Genomic DNA, 10,562 nt, shown 5'->3' with positions numbered 1-10,562 from the left:
GTGGCCTTCCACTATCAATCAATGGTTGGGCGTCTCTGTTTGTGATTGGAGTGCCTTCTTGCCACCCAAGCTTATAGATCTCTCAGATGCAGCCTGTATGGAGACCTCTGGCCATCAGGCCTACGCAGTTTCTAACCACCCACCAGGAGACTCGGGAAGTATCCATAAAAACTTGCTTTTATGGCTACGGACACCCCCTTGAGTATGGTCATTATGATTATTTAGCATTTATGAGACACCCTTCATGTAGCAAGGGCAAGGGGAAAGCAATTTGGCAGTTTCAACACAAACGGATGTTTCTACATAACCCCACTCCGAGGCTGATCCCTCCCAGTGAGATTAGTTCATTTCAACCTCAATGAGGAGCTCATAGGCTGGGACAAAGTTTTTCTCTCTGCCTGTATGTTAACTCAGACATCTCCAAAGGAACCTTAATCAGAACCCAGTAGAGAAAAACTTCCACTGACCTTTGTAAGACGTATGCTTGTGTTGACTCAGGCTCTGAGTGACATCGCTGAGCAAAGTCCTTCATCCTCTCTGTGTCACTTAGTGACGTGTACACTTGACTTGATGCCAGACCTTGTGTAGAGGTAAATAAGCTAGCTTGTGCCCAGAGTGCTCAGACGTAACTGGAAGGCTACATGGGAACAGAAATATACCACAGATGAAGAATAAGAGCCAAGTCAACCTAGTGAACAAGCCAGGGTAGGAAGGTTTTCCAGGAGGGTAAGCACTAGATGTCACTGAATGGATAATGAGTTTGGCGACGTTTGCTTGTGGACCTTGCAGGTAGATGGATTGGCTGAGCACAGGTACGGGGAGGTGACATGGTGTGGGATATGCAGACCTGAGATCTCTAGACAGGCTTGCATCTTCCGTTGGTAGGCAGGAGCTAGGTGACAAAGGTGACTGCTACCTTTGGAGAAACTGGTAGCTCTTCTCAGAACCCTCTGGTATGGGTGACGCTGCCTGTGGGAGCTGCTCCTGCCTGTCACTCACCTGGCCCACCTTTAGTGCCAGTGTTTGCCCCTGCTGCCTCCACTCCTTTCCTCATTCTAGACCCCGTGTCTTAAGTTTCTCCTTTGGATGATAGCCCAAGTGACAGTCTATCCATAGCTGTTAATATATATATGTATATATATATGTATATATATATATATATGTATATGTATATATATATGTATATATATATGTATATATATATATTTGAAACATAGACTGTTTCAAATATATAGGGACCCAGTATTTCCCAAATGTCTCCGCTTGTTTCAGGCAGCCAGCCTCCTGCTCCTGGAGCCTTTCTTATACATTTCTTATGTTTATAAAAGGCATCTACTTCTAGCCACTCACTGTGTCTCCAAACTTGAAGTCCTCCTAGGCCCTTCACTTTCCCCCAAAAGTCCATCAGATATACCAGGTAGTCATCCACCCATCCATCCATTCAATATTTATTCAGCTCTTTCTGTCCCACTGGGGCTGGCTTTGACTAATAGTGGGTAATTCAGAGATGAAGCAGTCTTAGTCCTTAAGACAAGAACCAAATGAGAAGAATGTCACATGCCCAGGTGACCGCCACTCTGGCTACCTGTGTAGCAATGGATGACTGTGGGAACTCGGGGAAGGGTTGGGTGAGGGAACCTTCAAGGAAGGTGATGGGAGCTGGTGAGGGAAGGAGTTTCAGGAGCAGAGAGGAATGTGAGGAAGTGACTGGGCGATGGGTGATTGCATGTATAGTTTAGGTATTGGCTTTCAGAGCAGCTAGGGAGAGACATGGGAGGCAGACAGGTTAGTCAGGGTCTTGTGCTCCCTGATAAAGAGCATGGACTGGTCCGAAGGAAGAGACTACCAACAGAACAGTGGGTTGCTTAAGCAGGTGAGTTTGTAGGAAGATCATGTCTATAGTTAGTAGGGAGGTGGGCGGGGAGAGAGCAAGGCCACAGCAACGTGAAGGTCAAGGGAGAGGTGAAGAGGTGCTCTTAGCACGTGCTCTTAGTTGGGAAGTGATGCTGGGGAGACACTCAGCACAACCTGTTGCCTTTCATTATCATTTGTGTGTGGAAATGACTGAGATAGAATGAAGGCTTGACTTTTTTCCCTAGCTGAAGGATGGGTGATTCTTATTGGCATTTACTGAGAGCTCAAAGTGGAAATGGCTTAGGAGGTGAAGCAAGTGCCTTCCATTTCAGATTGGTTTTGTTTGCTTGTTTGTTTGTTTTTGATGCCAGGCTGGCCTTGAACTCATTTTTATGCTGTGTGGGATATTCATGCATGCTAAGTAAGCACTTTGCCACGTGAACTATACACCCAGCCCTTAGATCTGTATTGAGATATTGTACCCCTGAAGTGATCTGTAAACATGACAGGTCTTTTGGACACCGAGGCTGAAGAGAGAACAGCGACTGGTCACAAACTTGAGTGTTGTGGCACCGAAAGCAGGGAAAACACTAGACTGTGGCTTTTCCTCGCAGGAGGCCTTTGTTATCTTTGCTGACCCACATTTGCCAGCTGTAGTGGGACTTCTGCTAACGGTCACCTCCCCCTAAGAATGCTGGGATGTTTGGAATATACCACAAATCCCCATGTACACCAGAGGTGGGTGGGGCTTCTTGAACTCTGCCCACCCCACCCTCAGTCCCCTCAGCCTCCATGTGTTTCTCATTAAAGGATTGATGGAAGGGGCCGCTGTGCTTGGTAGATTTATCATCATTCTGTCTTCCTCCAGCTCAGAAAGTTTGTGGTCTTAAAGGGAAAGTGCCTTTGACAAAGAAAGTTCAGTTCTTAGACCAAAAGCAACATTTAAGGCTATGTCTATGTATTGGTTACCTTACACTATTGCTTTGGTTTGTTAATATTGTTTTCCATGGCAGGTGCATTCTGCTCAGCGAGGACAGAGTAGCATCGAAGGCATTGGGGTGGGGGGAGGTGAAATTGGAGAAATAGAGCGAGTTTGGGAACAAGGATGGTGACCTGGGAGTCCAAAACCATGAATAGCTCCTCCCTTATCTGTAGAGAACGGTAGCTCCTACAGTTTTAATTTTTTTTTCTCTCACTGTCTCTTTGGCAGTAGCCCTGCCTGTCAGCAGCTTGGGCTGACCCCTCCTGTTTATGGTAGGCTGTGTGTACACAGCTTATTCAGCAGGTCCTTGAGACTTGCGTATTATAGGCCTTCTAACCTAGTCATTTTCCTTTCCTCTTCCCACAATAGGCTGCCTTCTGCCCCACGATAAGCACTCTATCATTCATGACTGAAATCAGTCATGGGACATGTTGGTGGAGGTTCCGGAATGTTCTGGGAACTTTTCCTCTAGGGTCATAACCACGGAGACATAATTTCTGATGAATCAACTCTTGTGATATGGTATCAGCAAGGTAACAGACCATAAATAGCAGAAGGAAACCAAGATTAATGTGGGTATGTCCCTGAGGTATCTGGGTAGGAAGGAGCCAAGGGGCTCCTTGGGGGAAGTAGCTGGAAGCCAGGGGTGATAAGCTCACGGTGCACTGGTGAAAGGGGGGCTCTGATGTTGACTGTCTTGATACTCACCCAGCCTCTGTCACTACCTAGCTGTGGGATTTGAGGCAATTTATCTTCTCTCTGTGAATCACATTCTCCCAGCTCAAGGGATGGAGGCGATGGTGGAGGTAGTGTGTGCCATGCTACTGTGAATATGAGAGAGAACGCACAGAGGCTGGCATGTGGAAATGTAGCATCATAATAGCTCATAGAAACTGCCTGCTCACAGGGGGCAAGGATTACTTAAGTGACTTAACCAATGAGGTCAGTATGATCTTAAAACTCACTTTGAGTTAAAAAAACAATACAAAGATACATAGCAATTAGTGGTAGTGCTGAGATTGCTCTGGAAGCTCACAGCTTCCCCAATTTCTATATGTAGTTATATGCATAATGACAATCACACAATTTTAATAATACATAAATATGAATAACAATACAGAATACATAAATAAAAAATATAAAATTCTTATAACAGAAGTTATCTTAAAACTTCCAGGTACCAGGGTCAGAACTCTTATACTGATACTGTTTAACCCTTATATTAGGCTTGGGAAACATGTAAGTATCACCTGGATATTAGGAGAAGGAAGGAGGAGCTTCTGCAACTGCAATGATGCACAGCTTATGCTTTCTCCACATCTCACTGCCTCTAAGAAATTCACTCAAGGTCGAGTTGTACAGGTCTCAAGATATCCCGGAGTCCAACTGTCAGGGTCGACTAGAACCTTGTGAGGCGTCTTCTAACGTGCATCAGGGAAGAATGCCTATGAGACAGTGGATCCAAAGTGAGTAACGAGTAAGATTCTCAAAGGCAGTGATGAGAAGCAATAGGAAAAGTACTGCTGGATTTGATGGTCCGTGGAGTACAGAGGAAATCAAGGAACACGGAAGACAGATAGGAGGGCCTATATTTAAAACTGGCTCAAGGTAGGGAAGGAAGCGAGAGGCTTAATTTTAGAAAGTTCCAGACACTGAGGCTCCTGGGGTAAGAAATGTGGAAACTTGGGTGAGGACTGTCCATCATTTATCACCCACTGTTCTCCAGAGAAGGGGCTGGGGCGGAGTCAACTGGAAGACTTCCCCAAGAGAGTAGAGAATGGTGAGCTTGGGAAGCAATCAGAAATGGAGGGCCCAGTGACTTAGTACATTACCCTCAGCCTTGATCTCCTCACGTATAAGTTGAGACTATACCATTTGCCGACAGAGGTTTTCATGGTTGCTGGAAATTGAACTCAGGACCTCTGGAAGAGCAGTTAATGCTTGTAACCACTGAGCCATCTCTCCAGTCAGAGGTTTTTGTTAAAAAGTAAAGGAGAAAAGATGAAGCCAATCCTGTGCATGGACGGCCTGTATAGGCGTGCGTCTAGCGTTCACTGACTGACTCTTTTGGATGAGGGGATAAAATGTTTATAAGAGAACGTTCTCAGCAAGTCACGGGGGAGAAGACTTGTGCTCACTCTGATTTCTTTAGCTCTAAATAGGTTTCTCACATCTCCGAGGCTGCCCTATTCCTTAGGCAATGCCCGGAAGACTGCAGATTCGGGGCATGTTTGCTCGCTGTAGGTGACTACATTTGTGCACTCAGACCCTGGCATCAAATACTGTGGGGGGAATTACATAATGTACTCTGAAGTGTAGCATCATAAGACTTTTGCACCGCCATCTCCCTACTCTTTAAAACTGAGATAGCTTTTGCCCTGGTTTTTCTTTTCTTTTTTTTTTTATGTATTTTATTTATTTATTTTTTATATATGATGAGTACACTGTAGCTGTCTTCAGACACACCAGAAGAGGGCACCAGATCTCATTACAGATGGTTGTGAGCCACCATGTGGTTGCTGGGAATTGAACTCAGGACCTCTGGAAGAACAAGCAGTGCTCTTAGCCGCTGAGCCATCTCTCCAGCCCCCTGCCCTGGTTTTTCAAATAATACAAGTCAGTCGAAAATAACTTTGTCCAGACAGGCTTTTCTTTTATGGCAAGCCTGGCCTCAAACTCTGAATGAATCCTGCCTCACTCTCCCTAATGCTGGGATTCTGTGCTGCCACACTTGATGGTGATAGCTTTATCACTACGATCTGCAGTGGAAAGTGAAAGGCTGCATTCTAATTTTACTTTCTAGACGGAGCTATTCTTATGTGCACGTTGTTGTAGACTTGACTCTTCACTCATAGGAACACGCCCATTGAGCTCTTTAGGTAGCAATCACAAATACACTGTGAGCCCTTTCCACGAATAAGGAGTATTGCCGGCTATATCTTAATACCCATCATCTGAATAAAGGAGTTGAAGCTTGCCCTGCCCCACTGAACTGCCCTATATGTCTCACCAGTGCAACCTTCCACCCTCCTGACCAGACTACAGTTTCACTTCTGCCCTCTCAACTACTGTGTGGTAACTGGGATTTCTTCATTAACTATGACAGACCACGAGGTAGACCATGATCAGTGAAGGAATGAGTCAATTCACATGGTTTCAATGCCCTGGGGTAGGACGGGGCAGAGGGCAGGGAGTGCAGTATGTGAGGCTGGAGCTCCAGTACGTCATCATGTACTATGCCTGCCCCTCTCATCCAGGCCCCTTTCTCCACGCTGGCTTCCTTCTGAATATCCATATCATGGCAAGATGGTGCCCACTTGCTCTAGGCCTACAGTCTGCCGGCTCACATCCAAGAGAAACAAACCATACATCTTTCCTGTAGCTCCCCCACAAGACCTTTGATTAAATTAGCCAGTAGCGTGCCAATCCTGAATGTACCTAGCTTCTACTATGGATATGTCATCTGGAATCTATCGAAACCCTTCTGACACAGTGTTCCCCTGTGTTAGGATAACAGGCCCCAGGGGTGAAGTCCCTTTTTTCTAATGTAGTCCCTGGCAGGAGGAACACAAAGATAACTTCCAGTTTCACATACTGAGAGTTGTATCGCTCTAGGCTCCTTGGTTGCATGATACCCATTTTATGACTAAGGAAACAGAGGGAACAGAGAAGGGAGGCAGCATTGAGCTTAAACAGTTTGTGTGTACTGGGACCAGATCCGGCTCTGGGATTCTTTCACTGGTGAGGGAAACAATATTATCTGGTCAAATAGCATCACAGCTAGGCTACTTGGCCTCTCCCACAGGCATGAGTTTACCTCACAATGCTCTTGTCAAATGTAAGGGAAAATACTCTGTGGACTGACCCAATTCACAAATGCCAGTTCACGGAACCTACTAGCTCATGAAATTCATTTGAATTTGAGTTCGAATACAGGATTCGAACTCAAGTCACCAGGCATATACAAGGAACCTTTCAATCACACACCGTCTCACAGACCCCACTTGCTCAGAATCTTGAGAATAATCTGAAACACTTTTGGAAAGATATTTAGTCAGGTCAAATAAGGTACAAAGTTTGCTAGAGAGGACTAGAGCTAACTGGACAGGCCTGGTTTGCAGTCTGTCTGTGGTGACCTCTGACCCTCCCTACTGTACAGCTCAGAGCATGGCTTGCTTTCTCCCCAAGCCTCCCTTTCCCCAGTGGTTCGAGGAATGGTTTTGAAAGATACTTCCCCTTTGGGAGACAGAAGTAACTCAGTTGGCAGAGTCCCTTGCATAGCATGTATGGACCCTGGGTTTGATCTTTAGCACGTGTAAACTGGACAGAGTGGCTCACACCCATACTCAGCACTCAGGTGGTAGAGACAGAGGATTAGACGTTTAAAGTCACTCCCATTTTATATAGCTAGTCCCACTCCGCCTTCCTTACACTAAATTTCTCATCCCAAACCATTTTGAAATCTGTTAGTTAAATAAATAAATAAATAAATAAATAAATAAATAAAGGTAGGGTTGATTAGGAGGTGGCCATAACCCTAGACTAGCCAGGGGTCATACTGAGGGAAGACAAGAGTTTTCATTGGCTTTAGAGCAAACTTCTTGTGGGCTGAAGGGAACTGGGGAATGGGACCCTTGGGGGCTTTCCTGCCTCTGGAAATGGGGTTGGCTTTGCTTGTTTCCCAGCCAAAGCTTTGAGACTCCGATGAGAAGCTGCTTGCAACGTGGCCGGGCTCCAGTTCGGATTCGAAGAATATAGGTCAACAGTAAGACACATTAAGGGCCGGCAAATTGGCTTCCTGGAGGGGAGTGCTCACCCCAGCATGCTGGAGCTGTGAGTGAGAAACTCAGGCCGTGGGCAGAGTTGGGTGGGTGAGAGGGAGGCTTGGGCTGTCGGAGTTGGGCCCAGCTGTGCCTTTAGCTCCACAGCCTCACCTCTGTTTCTGACAGACCACCTCTCCCTCTCCCTCAAGTTGAAAATGAGGGCAGCATTAGATGTGTTTGGGGGCTTTCCAGTGCAGACAAAGAGCATCTGAGGAGGTTAAGCCACACTAGGGCTGCTGCCCAGCACCAGGCTCACTGAGGGGGTTGGGCGCTAATAGTCTTTAAGTTGTGGGGTTTTGTGACAGTTCTGTAGAGTACGATTAAAACAGAGCCTGGCAGAAAGGTCAGTCTACAAGTCTACGCCAAAATGGTGACTGTATGATGACAGCTTGCTCTGAAGGTAACCCTTCCACAGCAGACTGCATGCCTGGGGCTCCAGAGAAGAAGCACAGGCTCCCTGGCTTCACAAGTGCCCCCCCCCTTCCTGTGGAGTATAAAGGTGCTTTAATGCCCAACCTGGCTTGGTGAAGACCCATGGGACATACCTTAGTTCAGGAAAGTGATCTGGTGTTGTTAGAAATTCAAGATTAAGAAGCCTGGTGTCAGGAAAGAAAGGTGTTTAAGAGAGAGAGAGAAAGAGAGAGAGAGAGAGAGAGAGAGAGAGAGAGAGAGAGAGAGAGAGAGAAAGGAGGTGGCCAGCTTCACACACACTTAAGATGTCATTAAGAACAGACAGGGCCTCCAGGCAGTGGTGGCGCACACCTTTAATCCCAGCACTTGGGAGGCAGAGACAGGTGGATTTCTGAGTTCGAGGCCAGCCTGGTCTACAGAGTGAGTTTCAGGACAGTCAGGACTACACAGAGAAACCCTGTCTCAAAAACAAAAAAAACCAAAACAAACAAACAAACAAAAAACAAAACAAAACCCAAACAACCCCCCCAACCCAACCAACCAAACAACAAACAAACAAACGAATAAGAACAGGCTTTGGTCACAGCTAGTGCCATGCTACTTGGACGTTCTGCTTCCAGTACTGTGAGCTACATAAACTACTTCTCTTTACAAACTATACCCAACCTTAGGTATTTTGATACAGCAACAGAAAATGGAGTAACACTGGCTAGGTTGCCTCCTTGCTATGGGAGCATTGGATAAGTCTTTTAATTCGTCTGACCTACACATTACTTCTGGGAAAGATAAAAATACAATTCCCATGTGTCTTAGTTAGGTTACTATTGGTATGATGAAACACCGTGATCAAAATCAAAAGCAAGTTGGGGGAGAAGAGGTTTTATTTGGCTTATAGTTCTACATCAAAGTCTGTCAGGAGCCGACTTTTAGCAGAAAGCGGCTAGAAAGCAGCTATCAGCTTTGCAGTCATCTCGAGCCATATACCCTGACATGAGACTTGTTTTTCAACAGCCTACAACAGCTGAGCACACTCTGATAAATACCTTGTTTATCCCACATATCTTGTTTTGCTGTTTAGTGCCCCCAGCTGCAAGGCGAATGTGGTATCCATGTCCTCAAGGCGTGTGGTGCGCGTGCTATCCATGCCTGCAAGGTGCATGGTGCATGTGCTATCCACGCTATACATGCCTGTAAGGCATACGTTATATCCACACCTGCAAGGCACATGGAATCCATGAGCCTACAAGGCACTTGACACAGTGTATAAAGACCTTGGACTTCCCTTCAAAGGAGAGACAATAAGAGAGACAATAAACGAGAGAGATTTGACTACACACCCTGTCTTGTCTCCATTCTTTGCGTCTCTTGCTAGGCCCTGACCTGCAGACTGGAGCAACAGAGCAGGCCAGGACATTTTGGCCCCAAAGTGTGGGGCAGAACGGTCTGCAACACAATGGCCGCCAAGCCGGGCAGTACGGGTCTCGACAAAAGTCCATCATTGAAGGAAATCAGGATAGAAACTCAAACAGGGTAGAAATCTGAAGGCAGGAGCTGATGTAGAAGCCATAGAGGGTGCTACTTACTGGTTTGCTCTTCCTGTTTTCTTTTAGAACCCAGGATCATCATTCCCGGGATGGTGTCACCCACAATGGTCTGGGTCGTCCCCCACCAATCATTAATTAAGAAAGTGCCTGATACCCAGGTTTTATGGAGGCATTTTCTCAATTGAGGTTCCCTCCTTTCAGATGACTCTCTGTGTCAGCACTCAGAGCAGTGAGCTGGATCAGAATCACAACAATGGACTCTGCGACAACCCATGGCAGTCAGGCCAGCCATTGTTGTTACTGTAGTGGTGGTAATGGTGGTGGTATCAGTTGGTCAGTGCTTGTGTGTGTGTGTGTGTGTGTGTATGTGTGTGTGTAGCTGTTTCTCCCTGTATGTGTGTTAACCTGTCTCTCTCTGTATGTGTGTGCACATAACTGTCTCTCTGTGTATGTGTCTGTGTGTATACCTGTCTCTATATGTGTGTACCTGTCTCTGTCATTGTGTGTAACTGTTTCTTTCTGACTGTATGTGTGTATGTACCTGTCTCTGTCTGTCTGTGTGTGCAACTGTTTCTGTCTGTCTGTGTGTGTGTACCTGTCACTCTCTGTGTGAGTGTGTGTGTGTACCTGTCTCTGTGTGTGTACCTGTGTGTATATGTGTGTACCTGTTTCTCTCTGTATGTGTGTGTAACTGTCTCTGTCTGTGTGTAACTGTTTCTCTCTGTCTGTATGTCTACTTGTCTGTGTATGAACCTGTCTCTGCATGTGTGTGTATGTATATGTTTATACAAGTATGTAATATATATATGAAATATATATTTATAGATACTTAAATAAACTTACATAAGTCCATAAGTATAGAATATATATATATATATATATATATATATATATATATGTAATGATAATTTGTTGTTGTTATTACTGCATGTGTGCATGCATGACGAG

The 10,562-nt window shown here is 45.7% G+C and overlaps 1 long non-coding RNA gene across 1 annotated transcript in view; it reads left to right on the top strand.

Annotated features, from left to right (window-relative positions):
• The first annotated feature begins 496 nt into the window (after positions 1-496).
• LOC143442393 (uncharacterized) overlaps positions 497-10,562 on the top strand; it is a 53,329-nt gene continuing 43,263 nt past the window's right edge. Inside the window, exon 1 of the long non-coding RNA XR_013110543.1 lies at positions 497-726. This is a non-coding gene — a long non-coding RNA (uncharacterized LOC143442393). The remainder of the gene's footprint in view (positions 727-10,562) is intronic.

This window comes from Arvicanthis niloticus, chromosome 5 (genome assembly GCF_011762505.2).
Source record: "Arvicanthis niloticus isolate mArvNil1 chromosome 5, mArvNil1.pat.X, whole genome shotgun sequence".
NCBI lineage: Eukaryota > Metazoa > Chordata > Mammalia > Rodentia > Muridae > Arvicanthis > Arvicanthis niloticus.
The sequence above is the reverse complement of the archived record's forward strand: the minus strand, read 5'-3'. Positions and strand labels throughout refer to the sequence as shown.